Here is a 27331-nt window from a genome sequence, read left to right on the forward strand (position 1 = left end):
AGGAGATGGAAAGGTTTCAATGTGATAGCAACTTAACATGGACATGGATATTCTATTGGCTTCCTTGTAAGACTTTTTAGAGACTAAATGTTCATTGTAAAATAATTTAAAAACAACATTTAGAGAACTTTGTGTTGTTAGTTTCATGCTAATTAAGAAATAATATTTCAAAGTCAATGTATTATTGTACTTTTAAGAATATTTTAAAAAAATTACCTTAGGTGTTCTTTCTCCTAACGTCGCACCTCTAGTAGAATGATTACTATGTGGTTTTCTCATACCACTTGTTGCACTTTGCATTACATATTGTTCACATATCAATCTAAAGTGATCTATAAAATTAAAAAATATTTACTTTTATGATATTTAGGTGATTAAATAATATCATGTCAAAACTTGAACAAACAAACCTGTGTCTCCTATCCACCAAAGACCATCACCGTCATATCATCTATGAGTGTGAAATCCCCACCTCTATATGAATAACAAATATTCCCGCAATGTATACATGGATGAGATGACACTCTATCCTAATATGCCTCAATATCCATCTCAACACACATGTGCTAAAAACTAGAAAAAAAAATTTGATTGATCCTTGAAGACTTTAATGATGCACATGATAATGATGGTGGCACAAGTGAGGATAACACTGATGGTGCAGGTGACACAGGCGGAGATGACACTAGTGGTGTAGTTGATGCTGATAGAGTTGCCATAGGATGTGATGACTGAGGTGCCATAGGTGATGATGATGGAGTTGTCACACATTTTGATGACCCTAAAGGTGCATCTGATGATGGTTGAGGTGTTGTAGGTGAAGGAAAACCACTTAATTGTGAGCCATACTTAATGATAAGTCAATGGTGCAGCCACATGAAGAGTATGTAAATCAATAGACTCCCTTATAATTGATGAGAGCACAACATGAGCCATGATTTTTTGTGTTTTATACCTCCTCTCATGTTATGGTACCACCTTATGAGACCCAGGTCTATCCTATGTAGAGCCTCTCCCTCTACCCTCAAACTCACGAATGTCAAAGTAATTTGACTTCTTGCCAAGGATGAACTCACAATATAGCTTTCTCAAAAAATATAGAGGGACCTCATAATTTTACATGGAAGTTTAGTTCAAATACCATATACCACCTATCCCAAAAACATGATCTAATCCTAGTATGAGTGCATCAATGAATAGGAAAAGTTTTGGTTGTGTGTAATATGGAATTGCCAAATATAGGATTGGCAAGAAGATAACATATAGTACCTTTCTTTATGTCCTTATCTTTCACTTGCTAATATGATAACCCATCAGCATAAAATTCATGACACCTATCCCACCATATACCCCATTTTGTAACCTCCCTAAACACCACATTCACATTTTGGGTCATTTTTTTCAAGTGTATTCGCTAGGGTTGAGTGGTGAGAAAGTATAGATAATCACAACCTTTTGGTAATGTTACCATTATTTTGTGTATGTCAGTTTATGATATCCTCTTGTGTAGTAGTTAAATTATGTAATGGTATGCGTGGAAGGTTTATGGGTAGTGGTGGTTGTTGAACCGGAAGATTGATAGAGGGTTTTGTAGTTGTGTCACTACAGGTGGAGGGTTTTGTTTTTATGTCATAATGGGTAGTTGTGTCACAATGGGTGAAGGATTTGATTGTGTATGAGGTGGTATTTTACCTCTCCCTCATTTTCTTGGATTCATTGATTCATCTATATTTTAAAAAATTAAAAATAATTATAAATTATGAAAAAAATTACAAAACTACATTACAAAATTTGATGAAAAAATACATAAACAATGAAAAGAATGAAGAAATACCTCATTTGTGGAGTGCCATGGATAAAAATGCAATAAAAAACCTCTTTCCCTCATACACCCGATTGGGTTTTATCTTTCTCCTTTGCACTCCACATTGTTGTTGCCATTTGAGGGTATAAAAATGCACTCAAATGTGGGCAGTAGAAAAATATTTATGTTTCTTAAAACCCAGTTAGGTTTTTTAAATTAAAATGGTTAGGCTTAGATATCAAGCCTCACCTACATTTCACTTTTAAATAACCCAATTGGCTTTTTTGGTTTTTTTTGTTAGGTGTCCGCTTTTTTGCACAACAACTTGGTGCACTCACCCCAAGGTATCCCTTATGTTGTTTGTCCTCTAGTCTACATGTGGAGGACATGATTTTTCTTGTCCTATTCTCCATTTGTAAGGATAACTCATTTTTTATAATTCATTTATTAAGAAAAATAGTTATTCCTCATTAAGAGGTGTTGTGGTTTCACAATGCAAGCCCCATTTTACCTAGAAATGGGAACCCCCTAGTTTAATTTTTAGCTTTCTAGATACCTAGTCCAGGGTCTAAGTCTTTTTTAGGGTGTTATCTTGTGTTTTGTTTAATTTGGTTCTCTATTGGAAAACCCATTTTTGAAGTCTAGACATTTTAAGGAGAAAAGACAAATTTTATGCTTAGTGCACCCTAAAGGTGCACTAGTGCACTAGTCGCATTAAGGAAGAGCACATTCCTCTAGGAAGTGTGTGTGCAGGTGCGTACCTCTAAGAGGTGCATTCAATCCTGGGCCTATAAAGCTTGGAACCCCACCCCTTTCCTATTTCTCCTCTAAGTCTTCGATGAGTGCACCTCTACACATTGAGAAGTACACTTCATCACCTACACAAAACACACAAACATGTTAAAAAAAAAAAGGAAAATGTTTGCACCTTGCACACCTATCCAAGGTGCACAAGGTGAACACCATTTTTTGCACACAACTTATAAAAAATAATGAAAAAATCCTAACTTAAACAAAGTATTCAACTTAGTGAAAGGTGCACATGTGTGCACCTATCCAAGGTGCACAAATGTGCATCTTTTAAATAAGCTAAACAGCCCCCCAAGTATAGTAAGGGTGCACACATAATGTACCCCACAAGGTGCACTATGCATGCACCCTTCCTTTTTCATTCTCCATTCCTTTGTACATTATAAGGGTGCACACCTAGCGCACCCCACAAGGTGTGCTAGATAAAATTCCTTAGGTGTTGAGGGGTTTTTTAGGGAAAGGTGCACCTAGCGCACCCTCAAGGTGTGCAAGGTGAACCAATTTTTGTCTTCTAGAGGTTTTATTAGGTTTTAGATATTTTTAACAATTTATTAGGATTTTAGGGTTTTTGGGTTTATTTCTGTCATAATTAGGGTTTATTTAAATTGATTTTCAACATTCTAGAATAATGGATGTTTATTTTGGATAGATAAAATGGCTTCCTCCTCGTCCTCCCTCACTGCAAAGATGGCTCTAAAACCATTTTTTTAGGATTTTTGGGTTTTTGGATTTGTTTTTGTCATAATTAGGGTTTATTTAAATTGGTTTTTTCAACCTTCCAGAATAATGGATATTTTTTTTGGATAGATAAAATGTCTTCCTCCTCGTCCTCCCTCACTGCAAAGATGGTTCCATCAAATTCATGCTTTTAGGATGCACATTCAAAGATCTGACATACTGAGCTAGGCCATATTGATTATAATGCACTCATGGTTCTATGCAACAAGCCAAATGAAAAGCCCCCTATGGTATCTACTCTTACTAGATCAGGACTAGTAAATGCAGCATCACACCCAGTCTCAATATAGTCTTCTGAGTTGATCATAGCATTGGTGAAAAACTATGTTAGAGGATAGAGTTGTAAAAAAAAAATTGGAGAGATCATCTTGGATTTGAGGCCCAAAAACATCGAGAAATTTTTCCATCTTCCTAGTGTAGATTAGTATATTAGATTGACATATCATCAAGCAGAAAGGTGGTATAGAGAGCATGTAGAGGAAGCATTAGAAATTATCCAATCCTTATATCTCATCAATAAGAAACCTCTTGGGAAAAAGGTAGGCAAAGTAGATATGATGAGGGGCTATGTAAAAGATGATATTGGACATTTTATAGTTCTCTTGAGTAGAGTCATGGGATTACCAATAGTAGGAAACTTGAATAAATGGATGGTACACTTCATTGAGACCATCAAAACAACAAAGATACCAATTGATTGGGATTCAATTCTCAGTGAGAATTTAGATGAAAAACTACTTGAGGTCAAGAACAACCAAACATTCTAGATGACATCCTATTTGGTGTACCTATCAGCTATAAGAGCAACAAATTATCTAGGATTTTTTTTAAATGGCAACTTGCAAAATATAAATGTATGGCTCTATGTGGCATACCCTCAGTTGGTAAGGAAAAATATTTCAAAGCATAGTAAGGAATAAAAAATAGTGAATGATGCTTTCATTTTTGCAATCATCCAGTTCCTTGAAGGAGATTATGCGAAATGGATGTTACAAGAGGTAGTGTCAAAGATTACAGAAACTGGCACTAATTACATCTAATTTAAAATATTCACCTATTTAAGGGTAGAAGGTACGATTGTTAATCCAAAGAAGCTCCGTAGGTATCTATGTGATAGAATCATATTGTTGGAGATTGCACAATAACTCCCATTTGCATATGAGAGAGTAAGGAAGAAACATAAGAAGACCTGAGTATGGCCCATCACTATATGTCCATTTAGTGTTAACTAGAAGCATGATATAGCAACTTTTTAGTTTGAGTGGGATCAATATCCCTTGGAGGATTACAACTCTCCTCGTCCCTATTTTGATAATATCATCAGAGTTCAATACTTGGTAGGAAGACAGTTCCGACATGGGGATGCCACATCGGATGAATGTAGTAGATGACTATGAAATTTGACTAAGGGATTATTGTAGGATGACTCTCTATTTGGTAGGTAGTACCTTGAAAATGAAAGTCCCATTAAAGATTGTACAACAAGATATTAAGAGGTATTAGATCCCTTCTATAATAGAGATAAGATATATGATCAGCCCATTATGAATGCAGAGATTAATAAAGAAGAAAACTTAGATATCAATCATAGGGTGAGGCATGTCATCAACCAAGGATTGGATCAAGAGACCATTTAAGCTTGATCTAATTCCAAAAAATATAGTTTTCCAAGCTACAACCCACCCAGTGAAAGGTAGAGGAGCAAAGGTGATAGTGCCAACATTCATAGCTCAGCCTCTAGTAAGGCCAAAAATAGTGCATTATCTTAACAGAGAAGTTGGATACTTTAGGCACAAAAGGGTAAAAAGAAAAGAAAAAGAACTTCCCCTCAACAAGCTTAGCCTGAAGAAGAAATAACATAAGCATCGAAGCACCAAGGGGTAAAAAATCTACAAGGAGTAGAAAATGAAGAGACCACCCAGATTCAGGATAATCTGCTAGTGCCACCACCAGAACAAGGGCAAGGAGCTGAAATAGAAGCACAAGAAGTGTCCTTACCTACACAAGAGGAAGAAGCATCCCCATTGGCTGCCAAGAAAAGAAGGATGAAAACTCTAATTAGAAGGAGAAGGAGACAAAAGGTGACAATAAAGGTTATTCCTTTTCCATTAGTCCTAGAAGTTATTCTAGAAGAGGATGATGAAGATGAGGAGGATGACCTTTTCTTGAGTCAAAGGACTCATCTTGCTGGGGATGCAAAGTTAGAATAGAGAAGAAGCTCCACTATAACACCACCATCCATTCCTATACAACCTAGTCAAGTTACAACTTCAGAGGATGAGTTATAACAATGGATTGATGAGCAAGAAAACCAAGGGGCTGATGTCTTTTAGATGTCATATTTTGATTTCACGCCTATAGGCACTAAGTTGGTAGGAAAAAAGATAACGGATACTATGCAAATCAACCTCCACAAGAGGATTGGATTCAATTTTTGCCTCAGCTACAAGAACCTAAAATTTCTCCACCATCATCAAATCAAGATTTATCTTGCTTAGATAAAGGTTCAGTTACTCCTCTCCCTCTGGGTAATGACGAATAGGTGCAAGCTAAAGAGAAAGAAGAGCCACAACATATACTCATTGATAAAGTATTAGAAGAGGGAAAAATATATGAGGAACCTCAACAAACTTCCCAAGATACAAAGGTAAGGACTATTAACTCAACAGACATAGAGATTCTTGATGTGGATCTCTCACAAAAGGAGAAGACCCCATAGAGGGGTGATGGGAAAAAAGGCCTAATGATACAAGATCCTTCTTCATCCAAGGATAAATCTTCAATGGAAGATGCTCCAAGATGGTTGTGAAAGGAGTTAATGGTTAGACACAAAAGGAAGCTTTATTATACTAAGGAATAGGGAATGAGAGAATTAGTTGAAGCTATCAAGAAACCTAAGCCACCCAGGGTGATGCACAAATATTAGCCTTTGTTATAAGTGATTAGAATCAAGACTTATTTTCTAATGTTGTCATTCCTCCTCTACATGTAGATATTGAGGATTTGACTCTAAAAGATTATCAAATGAAGGAGGTCTTTCTTGGAAAACCCACTATGGATACTTCCAAATTTGATGGTCACTACGAGAATCAAAGAAGTGTTTAGGCACTTAGAATAGGATGACTCTATAGTGTTAAAGCTCCAAAAGTAGAATGAAATCCTAAGGGGTTATCTGAATGAAATAGTTGGCCTGTTGGATCCTAAAAATCTTGAGGAGACTTTAGAAGTAACACTTGATAAGAGGGATAAGGAGACTATACAATTAGATCCATTTTTGAAGACTTGTCAACAATGGCAGGAAATTCTTGAAGAAAAAGGTGTGTAGATTATACAATAAAATATTAAACTACTACACCACATGTAGAATAATTTAGATAAGTTGGTTTCTATATTGAACTAGGATTTTGGGTTAATGGATGAAGTACATACCTAGGGAAATGATCTTCAAGAATTATAGTCATTAAAGGGTCAGAGGTATCTGATGTAGATGGATGTATATATATGGTAGACCAATTAGATAAGATAGATGATTGGAAAAAGAATATTGTAGATGGAAATAAATTAATGGAAACAATACATGCAGATATTCATAAGCTTAAGGATCAAACCCAAAAGCAGATTTTGGAGGCAGAGAGACATTAGAGCAATGCTTTCTTGAACATTTTTTAAGATGACTCAAGGGATAAACTCATGACTCTGCAAGTAGTTTTTGAACAATTTTGGAAGATTTTTGAAGAAGCTTCCATTGACAAGGATATCAAACAAGTATTTAAGATCGAAGAGGCGTTGCATGAATTAGATGTGAAATTAGGAGATTTTGTAGAGACTCGCATTGAGGTGGCCAACTATCAAAAAAAGGTAAAGGATAAATATGAAGCTTTATGTTTTACATATGCAACCCAAGTGATTAAGATTATAGAAAAACTCAAGAGAAAATACCAAAACATAGCTCTGATATGAAGGGGAACAAAACCCATAAGCTAAATTTTCAGTTTTGACACTTGGTAAAATTTTGCATTTTTTGCACCTATCTCCCAAGGTGCACAAGGTTCACTTCTCCCATGGTGCACTTCTCCAAAGGTGCATCATAAGTTTTCAAATAATTTAGAGGTGCATTGATAGTTAACTGCTAGTTCCAAATTTAGATATTTCCATGCATTAGAAATGCATTCTAATGGTAGTTCAACTCCTACAAACCTCCAGAGAAGGTTGAGGATCTATTTTTTGGCATCTCTAAAGACTCCTACATCATCTAATGGCTATCTTCTTCTTATTTTCCCATGATTTCTTTGTTTTAAGACATGTAAAGGCTCATGCACTTGTTAAATGATATAAACAAGGGTGGAGTCCTACTTAGCACCAATAAGAGAGTCGGTTTGTACATAAATAGATTTGTTTTATTAGTTTAGAAGAATATGTTTGCATAAAGATATCTCTCACTCTCAACACAAATTGAGGAGAGAATTTATTATAAATTTAGGAATGTAATATGTATTCCAGGCTATTACTTTGATGCAATAATATATTCTTTTGGTGCTCTCATTCAAAGTGTAGTTATTCTTTCCTGAGTGTGTTATATTTTGTGAATGTATGTTCATGGAGTGTAATTGAGCCAAGAGTTTTATTATGTTATTTTGATTGAGATATCTTTTAGTTCTAGTGTTTTCCATGTGTTTACAAATTTTGTTGACATACTTAGTTGGAGAAGAGATCACCTTATTATTCCTGAATAGCTTTTTGTCTTGCATGAATGCACTTTCCATGGCCTTGTGATTTGATGAAAAGTGAAACATCTTACAATTATTGAATTCCCATTGAAAATTGCATCAATGGAATTAAGGAAGCATTGCTCCTATTGTCATTGGTTACCTATCAATCTTTTCAAAGGTTTAACTCGTAGACGTATTGTTTATGTGGCTTATGTCAGTTAGGGATTTACTTTTCAATCCATTTTCTTAAACTTCTTGTTACCTTATCTTCATTATTATTATTTTTAAAACACTTGGTTAATTTAGGAATTCATATAGTTGCATAGTTAAAATTGCTTTCACTATAAAATAAAAATATATAAAAAAATATATTTCTTTTTGTGTGGTTAGTTGTCTTGAGATAGCAAGAAAATTCAACATCTTATCCAAAATCAGTTAGAATCAGCAAAGGCCTCCCTATGAACAAATATATTTACCTTCTACTAAGCAGATTCTAGTAGGTTGTAAGATTTCTCGAAACCTTGGAGTTGATTCCAAATTAGCTTTTCAAGAGAGGAGTTTGAAAGGATTCCTATTTTTAAGCATCGTGCAAAATGATAGCTCAATAGAAGTAATGCCAAAAGGAGGGTCCTGACCATTCAGAATAGAAGAAAACAACTTGAAATTTCAAAAAATTTGCATTTTTTTTTATAAGTTTAGAAAAAAATTTAAACTATCAAGGTTATGAGGTGTGCAAGCTTCCAAGGTGCACCGTATTCTTGAGAAAGTGTGCTTCTACAGAGGTGCACTTTTTCCAAAATTGATGCAAACTAAAAGATCCTAATCCATCATCTCCATTTTTAAGAATCCTAAAAAAAAATTCCCAAGGTTCATCTATGGAGAGACAAGAACAGTCAAAGATCACATTAAGATATTCAAAGAAATTTGCAACTAGAAGCAGATTGCTAACGAGAATGTGGTTCTTCACTTATTCTCATACTCATTGGAGGAAGTTTCCTTTAATTGGTATGTTAATTTTCCACCTGGATGTATTGGAGATTGGGATACTTTTGAAAAATTATTCTTGGAACAATTCAAAACTTTCATCAACCTAGTTGTGATACATCAACAATTCATATCAATCAAAAGGGACCTAGCTGAGATAGTTTCATGCTTAAACCATTGTTTTCATATGGCATATCGTAAGCTAGACATGCCATACACTACACCAGTTGAAGCCACAATTCATATTTATCTAAATGCTATGGACCATCTTACTACTATTTTCCTAAAAAGACTTCCTACAGCAAATATCGACACATTGGAAAAAGTCTTCTCAAAAGCAATTACTTTTACAAAGCAAGCCAATCCTAATGGAAGAGGATTGATGCTTCTAGCTCAAGCTATTACAATGATGCCAACATATCCTATTGGAGCACTTGCCATGACTAGCCAATTCATACCCATGAATCCAGTTCCATTACAACAAGCACCCACTCCAAAAATCCTAGCCATAACATATCCAGGATATGAACCTCCAAAAGTTGCTTTCTTCGAACAAAAGGCAGCAACTTCTACTAAAAAAGAAAATAGTATTGCCTCCGAGTTTGGTCAAATGAAGAAAACCATGTCCCAAATGAAAAATGATCTTACTCACTTGAGCAAGGATAGAATAACAATTTTCATAGGGATAATGTTGTTCCTTACAACAACAACAATTACAGTCAAAACTACAATAAGAATTTTAGTGGAAACAACAATGTAGGAAACAATAATGGAGGAAACAATTTCAATCCTCCTAATGCCAAAAATGATTTCCAAAGAAAAAATCAACAATGAAACACTCATCTAAACAATGGAAGCATTCTTGTAGATAACAATAACAATAATTCTCAGTATGTGGACATCAATCAGTATGACAATGGTCAAAATGCACATAACAATGATGACTCATATTGTAATGGAAATCAAGAAGTGAATGACAATTCATAAGAAAATGATAATGTGCCTCCCATGTAATTTAATGCTATGCTACTAGAATCCTATGATTTTGCATAGGACACACAAGTGGAACAACTAGCATGTTGGTCTGATTTTTACAAAATAAAATTTTAATAAATTTAGATATAAAAATCAGAATAAGTTCTATGTCTTTCCTACTAGGGTTTTGTTTTCTGTCTTTGCATTTTTAAAACCCTATGAGAAACCCTTTTAAAATCAAGCTTTATGTCCCAATTAAGCATGCTAGGCCTTGTCCTTTTTAAATTTTATTAGGCGAGCAATTTTTTTTTAATTTGGAATATTCCTTCTGAATCCATTTAAAATCCCACTTTCCCATTTCTTGTTCCCAAAGTTTTTACATTGTTAGATCTTTGCAAGATCTATGGTGGTCATTATGTCACTTAAAGGAAGTGTGAGGATTTTAACCTACGTGACATAGCAACTACCATGAAATGGAAGGACGATATCATAAAGTGGAGAGTCGATGCTAGATCTTTTAATTACTCCAAACTTTGAGGTGAGGTGGCTGGTGTCAAAACTGACAATGCTGGAGAAGGGACTAGCTAGAAAAGGGTGCAATCAGCATCACTGAGGTTTGGTATTGTTTGGTGGGGCACTATGTCACAACCAAAAAATGAAAATGCCATGCTGGTAGCGACATGGCACATAACTGGAAAATACGAAGGCTAGCAAACTTTGAAATAGATGGGCATCATACAGTTCTCAGTTGATAATGAGATTGTGTGCCTTCATTACTTTGTCAGAGGAATTGATTACGGTAATCATGATGGAAATGTGGAGATCTTCCCAACACCATATTTTCATCAGTATTAAGGAGGTTGCTATGTCGCAATCAAGAAAATAAGGAATCCCACTAGTAGAGACATAGCGCCTCACTGGGAAATATGAAATATAGTGGAGCCCAGTCTTATGATGTCACAAAAGGAATTAAAATATTGAATTATTTTCCAGTTTGTCAGGTTATTTCCAAGTCATACATGACATGGACCCACACTCAAAAGGAAAGGGTAGATGAAAGATTATGGTCATTGGATTGAAGTTCAATCAATGATCGTTGCCAAGTTGCTATTGAGAGCTACACACCTTTTATTCAAGATGACATGGTGACTAAAGAAAAGAACATGTGGACCCACCTTAATTAATATAATATCAATGTAGATTTCTCATAGTTAGATCAAGTTCATATCAATGGTAGTCACTTCATCGCTATGGGGAGTTGCTTGTTCTTTAAGGGTAGTGACATAGCAACCAAAGGAAGAAAAGGAGGGAGCCACCACAATTGTATTAAAACATTGATCAAAGGCACATCGATAGATTAAAATGAGATCAATGATTATCACTATGTCACATAAACAAAGTGCTCACTTTTTATGCATAGCGATGTAGTTACTTAACAACACATGTCCACAAGAGCTAGTGGGTCTAGTTTATGTCACCAGTAGTGAAGGAAAAGTATAAGTGGAGAAATTTCATTGGGTTGACTTCTAACATGGCAAGTGGTAAATGAGTCATTCTGATATTCACTCCTAGATCATCATATTTTCTGATATCAATGGTGCAAATTTGAAGATATAAGGTGGTGCCACTCTGGTTTCCCTTATAGTTCATTTATGATGAATGAAAGCTCCTCATGCAAGTAGAAAATAGAGTGTATTACAAAAATATTTTCCATTTCCATCCCACATGAACAAGATTTCAAGCTTCCAAATAAAAGAGTTATTGAGAGTTCATGTTGGACATGATCAAAAGTGAAATCTTTTTATTTGCAAAAAATATTGCAAAATCACAGAGTAGGATAAGAAGAGAATCAAGTAAGTTCCTATGCACCATACTTATTGAAGTAATCTAGTTTTTTGCAAATTGTATTCACTATGCCTCCAAAGAAGGTTTTCTCAGGTCAGGAAGACTATTTGGCTAGAAATATCCATGATGATCTCCTCAAATTACTACATGAGTCCACAAATGAAACTATTCAAGTGAAAAAGTTAACCTCTTTAAACCCTAGACTCAAAATTATGGATGGGTTATATGATAAGGGAAATTGGGTTAGGGATGTTAAAACCTCTCAAAATGAGCTTTCTTTGTTTAAAAAATGGTTCTCAAAAAGGAATTTATTTTCCCCTCATGCAAATGTCTAGAATTTTGATTTGAGAAAACTAGTGGTTCCTAGTGCCTTTATGGATGATGACCTCTTGGAGGCTATTGAAAAACATTATGATTCATCAATAAAATTAGTGAGAAGAATTGATGGCAAGATTTTGATCACAATCAGCCCTAAGGAAATTTGAGAGGTATTTGGCCTAGAGCCATTGATAGACTATCATGTACCCATTGACCTACAAGAATTAGAAAAGGAATATTTGTCAAAGAAGGATGTGATTAGGTAGGGTGCAATAAGGGCCCATATAGGCACAATTGGAAATTTTCCTATAATCACAGCCACCTCTAGGTAACCTTTCAAAAAGTTGTATTTCACTTCCCGAGCTTTGGAGGCATACATCACTTTGTGTAGAGTTTTTGGTGAAGATGAACGAAATGTTATGCCCATAAGTTTTATGTATATGTTCATTTAGATTTATTCTTTTGGTGTTGATGTTATTTTTTATTTTTCCTCCTATTTAGCAGAAGAAATTCATACAAGCCTGCTAGGGATTGCCAAAGACAAGGTAGATAAAACTTTTGGTCACTATTCTTTGCTAATGCATATGTTTTTGTTCAAAGGAGTAGCATATTTTGGTAAGGAAATGAATTTGAATAGAGGAGAGGATGGAGAAGCACTATCAATCCATTTGTGGAGTGAAGATATGACTTGGGATGCAGAAAATGCTAGTTTTGTCAGATTTGATAGATACTTTGCTTCAAAATTGAGATGCCTATTATTCAGGGACAATCCCAAAGTCCCTAAGGCACTAGTAGATATTATTAGGCCCATGGACAATCTTATTTGTTTCAAAGTGTCACATAATTGGGGAGATATTATCACATACTTTGTTTCAACTATCTTTAGGATTTATGATTTCAAAGGAACTCCTCATGTATTACCCTATCAAGTGCCATTAAAGGTAGGGGTAGCTAAGTTCTTGTGGCAGCTAGGAGGATTGTAGGAAAATTATTTGGTGAAAAGGGGAAGAGGGTCAATTTTCCCAACTTGCATTGTAGCTCACCAATTTGTGATTAAAAAAGGTGGTTGGCTATTCCTTTATAAAATACTAGACTAGTATAAGATGGTTGTGTCTCATTCTCATTTTTGTGACACTGAGGGATTTTATGACTTGGCTTTTAGGCATAGAGCTAAGCTTGGTAAAATAAAACATGAGCCATTTTACCCTGAGGACATAATATGAAATGAGTTCTCCTTGTAGGAACAAGAAGCCAAGAAAGAAAAATGGAGGGTTTTCTCAAGGGTTTTAGAGTTTATCCATTGTTTTGATGGAGATTATAATCCTCTGGAAAATTCTAGCACAGAAGCAGATAGAATCAATAAACTCATGATTATTTTTCCTGAAATAATGGAAACTATGAATGAGAAAAAATATTTTTTTATTAATGCTTATCCAGATAAGCACAAAGAGGTTATGAGGAGATTGGAATGCACTCCCAATGTAGAGGCAGGACATTTGATTGTCCAAAAGGGGTTAGTTTTACTCTGATGTAAAATAAGAAGGCCACTGTGGAAAAAGGTAAACAAATAATAGGATCCACTAGTGTTGTCTTGGAAGAGAGACTTGATGAGCCTTCCCCTAAGAGGTGAAAAATAATAAAAGATCAAGGTCCTCACATTGAGGAATATTCACCTAAACAATCCTCTTTGTGGATTGAAGAGGAACAACTTTATGGAGAGAAAATTGAGTAGTTGGTGTCCCAAGAAGGAGTTTTTATTACCCAAGTAGAATTAGATAAGGGAAACCTCAAAGAATCTCCTATGCCAAGCTTTGATTTGATAGTGGAAAATTATGAAGGAAGAGAACTAGACCCTATGATAAAACAAGCTAGTCATCAATTTTTGTTAGATGATAGTTTTGTTAAGTCCTAAGCCTTCCACCAATTTTCATGGAGAGAAAACATAGAAAAATATGAGGAAAGGTGAAATAAATTGAAGATTAAGCATCCAAAAATTGAATATGTAGCTATTCAAATCCAAATAAAAGAAGAAATGATAAAGGAATTTCAAAATCTAACCCTTGAATAAGGGAGAGAAATGGTGAGAGCATCAAGTATTTTAAAGCTACCTAATTGGGATATTACAGATGCTCTAATTTTTAATTTTATTTCTAATAAGTTAGACATACTAGATCAAAACAAACAAGAAATGAAAGCTTCCACTTTCAGTGTAGACCAAGTTGCTTTGGTCATTTGATCAATCAGGAAAGGGTCCAGAACAATGTCCTTGCAATTAGATAGTACTAGGATGATTGGAAATATAATTGTCAAAAGGGTAGCAAATACAACCAATGTAGAGGCCACACATTTGAGTGTTGATTCATCCAACCTAGCTTTGGCCACTGGAGAGAGGGATGAGATTAAGAGGTTGGAGCTACAAGCTAAGTATGAAAAGGTTTTGGAGGCTTATAATAAAGAAGTTCAAAAGACAATTGAACTCGAAAATAAATTATCGGGAAGGTCTTTTAGGTCAAGGATTACATATCCTCACCCTCTAGTAAAGCATTTTAAATCTAATCCTCTCATTGAAATTCCAAATACTCCACAAAGGCCACAATATTACATAGCTAAAGCTTTTGAAGAAGAAAAGAGCAAAATATAGGCACTAAATGTAGCATTGAATGTGCAATATGAAGACAAATTAAGGAAGGCTCTTATGTATCTAGTTGAAAAAATTGAATGGCCATTGTTTTATGATCATTTAGCTAGGGTAATAAATATATGGGAAGAAATAAAAGCTAGTGATGAAACTTTGAAACCCATTGTCAATAAGTGGAGTAAGAGGAAAAGAGAGATTACATTTTTATGTTACTCTGTTATAAGGTCTTCACATGACCATATTGAAAAAAATTATGATGTGGCTCATGAACTATCAGAATTTGATGAAAGAAGAGTTGGGTTACAAAGAAGAATTGTTAGTTACTTGGCTAAAAACAAAAGTAAAAAGTTTGATATATTCCCACAAGCTTTGGATAAGAAAAATAAATTGAAAAATAAAGATGAATGGGCTAAGGAATTAGATGACTTGTTTTGTTTAAGAATGAATAAAGTCATTAATGAAAAAGGATATGCATGGTGGGCCACCACAATAGAGGAATTGGTGAAGGTTCAGTTATTATTTGATTCTTTGAAGCAAGAATTTTTTAGCATTGATAAGGAGGCTGAATATGTGATCAGGAAGTAAAATAATAGCCTATAGTTCAACTGGCCAAATGACATACTTTTTGGCAAGTGGATGGTAGAGATTGCTCTTGATGAACAATGGGAAGAAGTAGAAGATGATAATGATGAGATGGATCAAGATGATGTACAGATTATTGATGCAACTCTAGAAGATCAAAGGAAAGAGAAGGAAAAGGACAAATAACCAATTGCAATTACAAGCACAGAAACCCAAAGTGATGAAATGGCACAAGAAGAAACAAGAGTAAGTGTAGCCTTATTAGTTCATGATAAGACCAGCAGAGATCCTAGAATTGAGGTTAATTTACAAGTACCAAAAAAGGATACCACATTGGGTAGTTTAATAGCTGCTTATTCAGAAAAGTCAGAATAACATATTAGCCAATCAAGGGATTAGTCACATTTGGAGCTATAATAGAAATGGGGCCTTGATGCAGGCAAGGGATGAATAACTAGGGCCAAAGGCACACCCAGCTATCCAAACCACCCTACAAGAGTTAACACAATGAAAGAAAACATGAGGAACAATGCCAAGGAAAAAGAGAACAAGGATATATTTATTGATTCATTAAATATTCAGCATACATGCCCAGCTATAAGGCTTTCTGGGTTACGGCCAATTACAAAATGTACAACTTCTAGATCTCCAAATCAGTTTTTAAATCCACATATCTCTTTTTCTTTTGAACTCTCCCCAAAAATCTGCCCTAACCCTAATCCTAAACACCCTACTTATACTTGCTAAAATGGCTTACGGATAATTCTAGAACATAGAGAAACAACAAGTCAACCCTTATCAAATATAATTAACTATACCAAAATTAAATGTGAGCAAAGTCAGCCCAATTGGAACTAGGTAGAATGAACTAATGTCCAAGATTACAAAGAAACCCAAGATGTTCCTGCATCAGACAACCAAGGTTGTGAAAAAAATGATTCTCCTGAATCACCAAGTGTCACACCTTGAGTTGAATCTAACTCAAACTGAGAAATCCATGGAGTATCTTTAACTAGTCTATTCTTCGACTTCACCAAATATTCATAGTAATCTTTTCCTCTTGTGCTCTTACCAACTCTTTGATCCAATATCTATTCAACCTCTTTAATTTTTTTCTTAGCATAATCATCAGGTATAGCAATTTCATCCTTTGACTCATGATACTTATAGAAATCAGCAATATTGAATATAGGAGATATATCCATGTCATTAGGTAACTCAACTTCATAAGCATTACCACTATCAGACTTTTTCAAGATCTTACAAGGTCCAAATTTCTTCATCTTCAGCTTATTGTATGTTCTAGTTGGAAATCTTCCTTTCTTCAGATGAACCATCACCTCATCACCAGCATGGAAATCATGGTGTCTTCTAGACTGATCAGCATTCTCTTTATACTTTCGATTACTTTGTTCCAATCTCAAATTCACTTCCTTATGCAAAGACTCCAAAAAATCAGCAAATTATTCTCTTGCAGCGCTTCTCTTTTCTTCACCAACATCTCTCAAATCTGATATGCCTCTAGGATGCATTCCAATAAAAATCTCAAAAGGTGTCTTCCCTATACTCCTATTCACAGAATTGTTATATACAAATTTAGTTTGTGCCAATACCATCTCCCAATTACTTGGCTTATTCCCAACCAAACATCTTAGCAGATTACCCAAGCTTCTATTCACAACCTCTATATGTCCATCTATTTGTGGATGGAATGTAGAACTAAAATTCAACTCAGTACCCATCTTCTTCCACAAAGTCTTCCAAAAATATCCAACAAACTTACTGTCTCTGTTAGAAATAATACTTCTTGGTAATCCATGCAATCTCACAATCTCTTTAAAAAAAAGTTCAGCAACATACTCAGCATCTAATGTCTTCTTACATGGTATAAAATGAGCCATCTTAGAAAATCTGTCCACTACCAAAAATATGGAATCATACCCTTTCATTGTCTTAGGCAATCCAAGAACAAAATCCATACTAATGTTAGTCCAAGGTTTCTCAGGAACAATAATAGGTGTATACAAACTAGTATTTTGACTCACTCCTTTTGCAACCTAACAAACTTCACAACTCTTTACAAATTTTTGAACATCCTTATACATTTGTGACCAATAATATTTTTCTTTCAGCAAACCCAATGTCTTATCAATTCCAAAATTTCCAGCTAATCCACCACTATGCTTTTCCTTAATTAGATTCAACCTCATAGAACTTCTAGGAATACACATCTAAGTGCCTTTGAACAACATACCTTCTTGAATGAAATACTCATCATACTTACTTATGTGATCTATCAGATTTGGTGCTCTGCACTCTCTCCATGCCTTAGAAAAATTAGGATCAGCATCATATAACTCTTTCATCTCATCAAAAGCAAGAAGTTCAACCTTCATTTCAGTCAACAAAGAACGTCTTCTACTCAATGCATTAGCAACTTTGTTAGTAACTCCACTCTTATGCTTAATCACAAATGTAAAACTCTACAAATATTCAACCCACTTCATATTTCTTTGATTCAATTTATGTTGACTTCTGAAGTATTGTAAAGCTTTATGATCAGTATACAACACAAACTCCTTAGGCATCAAATAATGTCTCCACTTCTTCAATGATTGAACAATAGCATAAAACTCTTGATCATACATAGAATATTTCCTTCTAGCATCATTCAACTTTTCACTAAAGAAAGCAACAGGCTTACCTTCTTGACTTAATATAGCTCCTATTGCATTACCACTTGCATCACATTCAACTTGAAATATTTTGTTGAAATCAGGCAAAGCCAATACCGATAATTTTGCAACCTTTTGTTTCATAGTCTCAAAAATCTTATCAGCTCCATGTGTCCACTTGAATTCTTTTTTATCTCCCCTCATTGTCTTAGTCATAGCATTGCAAACAACACTAAAATTCTTCATAAACTTTCTATAAAAGCTAGCTAAACCATGAAATGATCTTACCTCACTCACATTCTCAGCTGCAGGCCATTCCAAAATTGCTTTAACCTTCTCAGGATCCATCTTCAAACCATCAACTGAAATTAAAATTCCTAGATACATAATCTCCTCTTGCATAAAAGAACAATTTTTTAGATAAATCAACAACTTTTCCTCTTTCAACCTCTGCAATACTTGTCTAATATGCTCAAGATATTCTTCCTTAGTCTTACTAAATATCAAAATATCATCCAAATAAACAATCACAAACTTACCCAAAAAAAAATTTAGAACTTCATTCATTACCCTCATGAAAGTACTAGGTGCATTAGTCAAACCAAAAGGCATAACCAACCATTCATACAAACCATCTTTTATCTTGAAAGCAGTCTTCTATTCATCACCTTCTCTAATTTTGATCTGATGATAGACACTCTTCGAATCAATCTTGGTAAAATACTTTGCTCCACTCAAACAATCCATTATGTCATCCATCCTTGGCATGGGAAACTTATATTTCACTGTGATCTTGTTAATGGCTCTGGAATTAGTACACATTCTCCATTCTCCATTCTTTTTAAGTGCTAATATAGTAGGTACAGCACATGGACTCAAGCTTTCTCTGATCAAACCTTTCTGCAACAAATCATGCACTTGTCTATTAAGTTCTTCATTCTCTGTAGGTGTCAATCTATATGGTGTTTGGTTTGGCAAACTTGCTCCAAGAATCAAATCCATACAATGACTTATACTTCTTACTGGAGGTAATCTGTCAAGAAGATCATCAGCAATAATGTCTTTATATTCATTGAGCAATTTTGCAATTTCTTCTAGCACTTGGTCAATACTACCATTTGTCACTTGATCACCACTATCTGGAACTCGGTTCACATTATTCTGTTGCACTTGGCCTTCATTGACAAAACTTGAATTTCTTGAAATTATGGCAAAAAAAACTTGATTCTTCTTCACTTCCTTTTCAAATTGTTTCCCATTAACCATACAAATTTTTACAGTAGTACAATTAACCTCATCTAGAACTTCAATCAAAGACAACAATGTTTGTTTCTTCCCATTCACCCAAAAAGTATATTGATTCAATCTTCCATCATGTACAACATGTCTATCATATTGCCATGGTCTATCCAACAAAATATGACAATAATTCATGGGCATAATATCACACAAAACTTCATCAACATAATGTCCAATTTTAAATTTCACAAGGCATTGCTCACTTACCAATATCTTATGCTCATCTTTGATCCATGAAACATGATAAGGTTTGGGATGTTTCAACCTCTCTAACTGCAACTTGGTAACCAGCTCTTTTGATGTCAGATTTATAGAACTCCCAATGTCAATGATCACTTTGCAGCATTTTCCAGCCATCTTACATCTTGTCTTGAAAAGACTTCTCCTTAAAATAGGTTCCTCATCACTTCTTTTATTACATAAGATTCTTCTCACCATCAAATTTTCTCCAATCTCAGGTCTACTTGGTGATCTTTCAATGTCTTCTTGAATCATAGCATTTCTATTATTCTATCCACTTTTAGAGGATCTACATTCAAAAGATCTATTCCCTTCTTTACCACATCTAAAACAATTACCATGAAATCCACTTCTAGAATAGGAATCACCTCTTCCCCAGTAAGAATTAGTGCCTCCTTGGTAACAATTACCACATTTCCATTCAGTATTGCCTTTATCATCACTCTTCCATTCATATTTGCCTTTATCTTGCATAGAATTATCAGATCTGCTACTTTTTCCATAAGATCTACCTCTACCTCTTTGGAATCTACCACCTCTACCTCTTTGTCTTTGTTCATGTTTCTTTGTCAAGATCTCCTCAGCCTTCAAGGCATACTGGTATGTTTCTTCCACACTTTCCAACTTCACAAAACTTATCTCATCTTGAATTCTAGATCTCAATCCATTAATGTACCTTGCAATTTTCTCAACATCATCATCCATGTGTCCAGATCTGATGTCTAATCTATAGAATTCCTCAGTACATTCTTTCACAGTCATGTCCCTTTGTTTCAAATTTTGCATCTTTCTCAATAAGCTAACTTGGTAATCAACAGGAAGGAATTTTTCACCATCTTTGGCCAAGTTCTTATCTTCACCTTTCCTCTCCTTTATCTATCAATTTGCAAGTGCTCCCACCATAATGATGCATGATCTTTAAGCCTAGTGACTGCAATCTTCACCTTTTTGTTATCAGCAGTGTTTTCATACTCAAAGAACTTCTCCATATCAGAGATCCAATCCAACATAGTATTTGTATCCAATTTCCCATCATAAGGGACAACTTCTACAGCAAGCTTTAAATTTTCCTTAGACAATAATCGCAACAATATTTCCTCATCTTGATCTTCTTCAAGTTTTGGATTATTGTTTAGTGCTACTACTTCATCATCACTTACATCTTCAAGATGCGCTCCTCTCCTCTAGGCTATCTCCACGGCATCTAATTTGGCTGCAATTTGTCTTAACTGATCCAATATAGTGTTATCAACATTATTTCCTCTACCATGAACCATCTTTACAAATCAGGTTCCTGCAAGATCGTAACCCTCTGCAAGTTATAGGTCAAATCCACAGATCTGCCACCCTATAACCAGATCCAAATTAGGGTTCTACATGATCCAATCTCCACAAGGATGAACTTCAGGCTCTGATACCAATTGATGTAGGAAAGGGATGAATAACTAGGGCCAAAGGCACACCCAGCTATCCAAACCACGCTACAAGAGTTAACACAATGGAAGAAAACACGAGGAACAACACCAAGGAAAGAGAGAACAAGGATATATTTATTGATTCATCAAATATTCAGCATACATGCCCAGCTGTAAGGCCTTCTGGGTTACAGCCAATTACAAAATGTACAACTTCCAGATCTCCAAATTAGCTTTTTAAATCCACATATCTCTTTTTCTTTTGAACTCTCCCCAAAAATCTGCCCTAACCCTAAACCTAAACACCCTACTTATACTTTCCAAAATGGCTTATGGATAATTCTAGAACATAGAGAAACCACAAGTTGGCCCTCATCAAATATAATTAACTATACCAAAATTAAATGTGAGTGAAGTCGGCCCAATTGGAACTAGGTAGAATGAACTAATGTGCAGGATTACAAAGAAACCCAGGATGCTCCTGCATCAGGCCTACCAAAGGAATACTATGATATAAAGGTTTTAGTTACACAAAAAAAAAAATTATGATAACAAATAAATATAAATATCTTTTGCTAATTGACAATTGTCTTTTTCTCTAAACCTGAAGCTTGTTGCATCTTACCATATATAATTGAGATCTTAGGGTTAGAGAAATAGTCAGAATAATTTAGCTTTCTAGTTTTATTAAGCTTTTCCAATTGAGTACCCTTTATGTATATTTTATGATATGTCTTTTCTGGAAATTTTGGGAGAATACATCAATTTGACAAGATCTAGATGTCTTATTTTCTGACTCATTCTGAGTCTTATCCAACTATATACTATTTTTCAAAGAAAATTTAATGAAGATCATGAACTATCCCCATCTATGTTCTTTATGAATCTTTTCTCCAATTCTATTATATGGCTATTGTGAAGTTGTAGAAGCAAAAGCTTGTCCAATTGAATTCAATTGAGTTAAATTGTGTATCAATTCATTATTGCTTTTAATTTAATGAATTAAGTAAATGCTTTAGTGATATTGGTGGGATTTCCATAGTAATAGGATGGATGTTGGTAAGTATGAGATCCAGTAAGAGCTATTGATAGTATTGGTTGTAAAGCAATCAATTAGATCTATGAATTGAATAGACTCTAAATCCCCAATGGATAAGGCACTAGTCTAATTATTTCAATTTGCATATTGACAAGTCATAGATAAGCATCATGTTGGAATTCATAATCAACTTTATTTTACCATTCAAGTTCATAAATGTTGGTTAGTTCTCATTTAAATTTGATCTTTGAGTCTTTAGTTAGCTACTATTGTTAAGAGATATTTGCAAACTTGAGGAGAATAATGACCAAATATGTTATTAAGGGATGTAAACTGTTGTTAATTGTTACAAGAAAAGAAAATTTGTGTGTATAGAATTATATTGAAAATCCTTCCATCCCTTAGGTATACCTATGTTGGTTCTGTAGAGACTAAAGAGTAGAAAACCATTCTTGGTTTCACTGAAGTTGGATCCAAATAAGAAACATGAAAAATTGTCAATATAAAAGTAGCTGATTTCTAGATTTTGTGAATTTTATTATGTTGATATTAAGCTTTGTTGCTTAATATTTGAAAAAAACCAACAAAATGGTGACTCTACTAGGGTGTTGTTCAACACATGTATGAGAAGTACTATAGTTTCCTTGGTCTTGTTGTGTACATGTTTGTCATATCATTTCAGTACTTTTTGTGGTTATGGTGGACTTGTTTTAGTGACAAACCTTGACAATTTAAAAAGAAAAGGAAACCCAAATGCCACATGTGTACACTAACGTATACATCCCTTTCAAGTGTCTTATCTGTCAAGCAAGAGTTGTAGTCTTATGATGTTGTGATTGGTTCCTCTCTGTGTCATATATGTTTACATTATCTTGTGTCCTTTACCTAAAGTCAAGAGTTATTTTATTGTTACATTTTCCCTAAGAATAGGGTGTTGAATCAGTCAAGATTTTGAAGCTAGTGCTTATTTTATAAATAGTAAATATAGCTAAAAAAAGGAAAAACACAAGAGCTTAGACAAGGGCCAATCTTGATGTACCAATGTATTTTGACTTACCTCAAGGTGGTAGGAAGAACTTAAATAAGAAAAAGGTAGACCCAAATGCTACCTGGAAACTAAGAGGTGGTGTATCAATTAATTCTCAATACCAACCAGTGGTAGGGAGAGAGTCTTCTTCACTTAGCTCTAAATCAAAAACCACAAGACTCTTAGGAGGAATATTTAGTACCCTATTACCAGATGAAAGAATCTATTAGGACAAGAAAATGTCACCAATAGGGAATGCATCCCCTCAGATAGATCTGATAGATGAGATGAATCATAAACTAGGATTTAGGAGTGCATTTGAAGATCCATTTAATCCTAGAGTAGTCCCATACATGGAAACTAATCTTATAGATCTAGATGATCCTGCTGATTCAAAAGCCACCTCTACAGATCCTAAAGAAGTACAATTAGAGATAGGAGTTTTGAAGAAATGGGTTGCTGAGGAAGAAGCTAAACATACTCATCTAGAAAAAGAAAGAGAGAAAGCCACCCTAAATGCCATTGTTGAAAGAGATAATTTTCTTAGAAGGATGGCTGCCTTAAAAGAACAAAACAAGAAGTTAGAAGAAAGAACTCCATTCCTTCATGTTGATGTCTTTGGAGATGTAGATAGTTTGAGAACCAAAGTTTAGGAACAAGAAAATTTTCTAAGCCAAAGACAAGAACCTGTTATTTACCATGTTCAACCCTACAAGCCTATCCAAAATAACCAGGTAGAACATACTATCAAACAGACAAATAAAGGAAAAGGAAAAGCTATATGAATCCAAAAAAATGAGCCTCAAGTAGTAGAAAGTAAATCTATAAATCCTCCTATGTCAAAGTTAGATCTAGATCTGGAAAAGGATAGGATAGAGAAAGAAGATCTTGTAATGGAACTTGAAAAGGTTGAGAACAAAGCCCAGGCTATAGAAACTAGGAGAAAAATTCAATTCATAAAGTCTAATTTTGCATTGGCTTCATGGCCAAATTTGTCTACCCTATGCAAATTTTGTACTTGCTTGTGGACCAATAATTTAAAATCAGGGAATATCTCAATCTGCCCCTACCTCATCATTAATCATTAGTACTCAAGTCCTTATCATTCAACCTTAACAATCTCAAAGTGTTGTTCTCAATCAAGCCAATGTAGCAAGCACCTCAAATGTTGTTGGTTTTTAGAAGAATCCCATCTACATAGAAAAATATAGACAAATGTCATTTGTAGGAATTCCTGGTTCTCCATACCATATATCTTTTGATTTAAGAGACAAAGTTGTCAAGTTCTCTAGAAATAATGTTGTTAGTGGTGAAGAGCACTTAAGAATTTTCATAGATATGCTAAATGACTTTGAAGTTGAACATGAAGATGTAGTGATGAAGTTATTTGTTCATTCACCAACTAAAAATGCAAGGGATTGGTTCAAAATATTACCTGATGACAACATTAGTTCCAGTAGTGATTTGGAAAAATTGTTTAAAGAACAATATGGAGATAATACTAATGCTAGTTTATGTTGAATGATTTCAATAACCTCAAGAAGAACCCTAATGAGTCTATATCTGATTTCAATGTGAGATTTCAAAATGGGATGTACAAATTGTTCTAGGTTATTAGGTTGAATGAGGATGTTTGCCTTACAACCTATTTTAATTCTTTTGATAGTAAGATGGCTTACCAGTTGAGGGATAAAGATCTTAAAACTTTGAGAGATGCTTATAAGATTACAGTAAATATTAAAAATAATATAAAAGCATCTAGCAAGCTTGGTAGAAGAGATGACCCAAAGTTGTTCAATCCCAAGAATAACAATAAGAAGGAAGTTGATAAAACTCATGCAGGTAAGAAACCTGAAGAACCCACAATAGGTCAGGTATTGGACTTGTTGAAAAAGATGAACCCAACTAATTTCAATACACATAAGCCTAATGTTGGTGAGAAAGCCCCAATGAACAACAACAATTTCAACAAACAACCTAGAATGCAGAACTATCCTTATACCACTCAATTGAAGGATGGTAGACCAATTCCTAACTAGGCCCAAAATGTAAAAGATAAGTGTACACCAAATCCTCCTTAAAGGAACTCTATTAATATGAATGACGATGTCCCATGGTGCATCATATGTCAATCACCTCACTCTTTATATTGTTGTGTAGTTTCTCAATCACTTTCTTTAGATCAAAATGCACAAAATAAGGAGGAGAAAGAAGAAAAAAGCCACGATGATGTAAGTTGTACTATGGTCAACATGTGTGATGATTGTATGGATTCTACTTTGGAAGAAATTGAAAGTGATCTTGCAAATAAGAGAGTTTCCTATCAATTACATCATCAACAAGTGTTCTCAGATGACAAAGGTTATGATGAAGATCATATATGTGTTACATCTTTTGAAGTTGGCCATGTAATCCCCTCTAAAGAGGAGGCTGATAGGATCACTACAGAGATGATTTCTCAAGTGCATAGCAATTACAATTTGAGAAACTAAATAGTTAATAATGATGTTGGGAAGCCTTCTAGTATATTCATAAAGGATATTACACACAAGATGAAAGATGAAAATGAGAAGGCTAATGTAGAGACAATTAAATTTAAAGACATCAAAACCAAGAAGTGGGAACCCAAGAAGAAGGTTCAATTCCAAACAAATGAGACAGAAAAATCAATTGTGCAAGAAAAGAAATTAGGATTTGATACTGTCAAGGAAATAATAGTGTCTGTTGTTCAAAAGGTTTCAACTCCAAGTATTCTTGTGAAATCCACTGTATCTGAACTGATTGATATGATATCTATGTTGTCCCAAATAATGGTAAAGGTGCCTTTATCTAAACTATTTAGAATTGAAGAGCATAAAAGCAAAGCCTTGTCATGGTTGGTAGGGATAGGAAATAATAATAATATTGTAGAAAAAACTATCATTTAGCAAACCCCATTGGTAGTAGAAGATAGTGGTATTATATCTCAAATTCTCCAAATATTCTTGAATTTTTCATCAATAGCATATATAGAAGATATTGACCCTTTCTTTCTTAGTTTGATTATAAAGGGAAAAATCCTAAAAATTTGTATGATAGATTCATGAGCCTCTAACACCATCATGCCCTTCAAAGTAGTGGAAGCCCTAGGCTTGAAAGTAGACACTAAGTAAGATAGATGTAGAGGTATGGATGTTAGAAAAGTTTGAGTTATAGGTACTATCAATGCTCTACCATTTAAGCTAGCTACATACCCTAAGGTAGAATTGACTATGTCAATCATTGTAGTTGATATTCCTCCACATTATGCAATGTTGCTCTCTAGAAAATAGACTATTGCTATGGGAGGTAGCCTAAAATGTGATCTAACCTATGTAACTTTTCACATAGGAGATAAGGCTATTAAAGTAGATAGAGAGCCAAGGGTTAGTCATATTTTGGGGGAAGAAATTGACAAATATTATAATTATTTCTTAGACATGGGTGTGAATGCATTTAGAGTTGAGTTAGTTATCTAAGAAGTTGAGAAGTTTCCTATTGTGATTGAGCATGAAGTTGAGTGTTGTATGGATTCACCAGTATTATGGGCCATGTATTATGATGGGGCAAGCTCTAAGGAAGGTTTGAGGGCAGGGGTGGTTTTCATTTATCCTAAAAATAATACTTTTAGATATCCTTCACCCTAAATTTTCCATGCACCAACAATATAGTTGAATATCTAATGTAGGAAAAGGATGAATAACTAGGGCCAAAAGCTCACCCAACTATCCAAACCACCCTGCAAGAGTTAACACAATAGAAGAAAACATAAGAGATAGTAACCAAAGGAGGTGAAATACTTTTATTTATTCATCAAAACATCTTCATACATGCCCAATTGTAAGGCCTTTTGGGTTATAGCCAATTAAAAATAAATTCATATTCAAAGATCCAACTACAAATTCACACTTTCAATTCTGCTCTCCAATCTTCTTTTCAAAAACTTGCCTAACTCTAAGCCTAAACACTTTATATATACTTGTCAAAATAGCTTATAGATTATTCTAAAAAATTACATAAGAGGGCTAACTCAACAATAGTCTCGACACATCCCAAGAAAAGATCTTAACATAAATGTCATGATCAAAAATATATTCCACAAGTCAGCTCACAGAAATCACATCCAAATGCTAACACTCAGCATACACTGGGTAACTCGGTACATGAAGAAACACTCCGCATACAATGGGTAACTTGGCACATGAAAAGTCACTT

The sequence above is a fragment of the Cupressus sempervirens genome, chromosome 4 (assembly GCF_028749045.1).
Source record: "Cupressus sempervirens isolate cs-2001-9-10 chromosome 4, ASM2874904v1, whole genome shotgun sequence".
NCBI classification, from domain to species: Eukaryota; Viridiplantae; Streptophyta; class Pinopsida; order Cupressales; family Cupressaceae; genus Cupressus; species Cupressus sempervirens.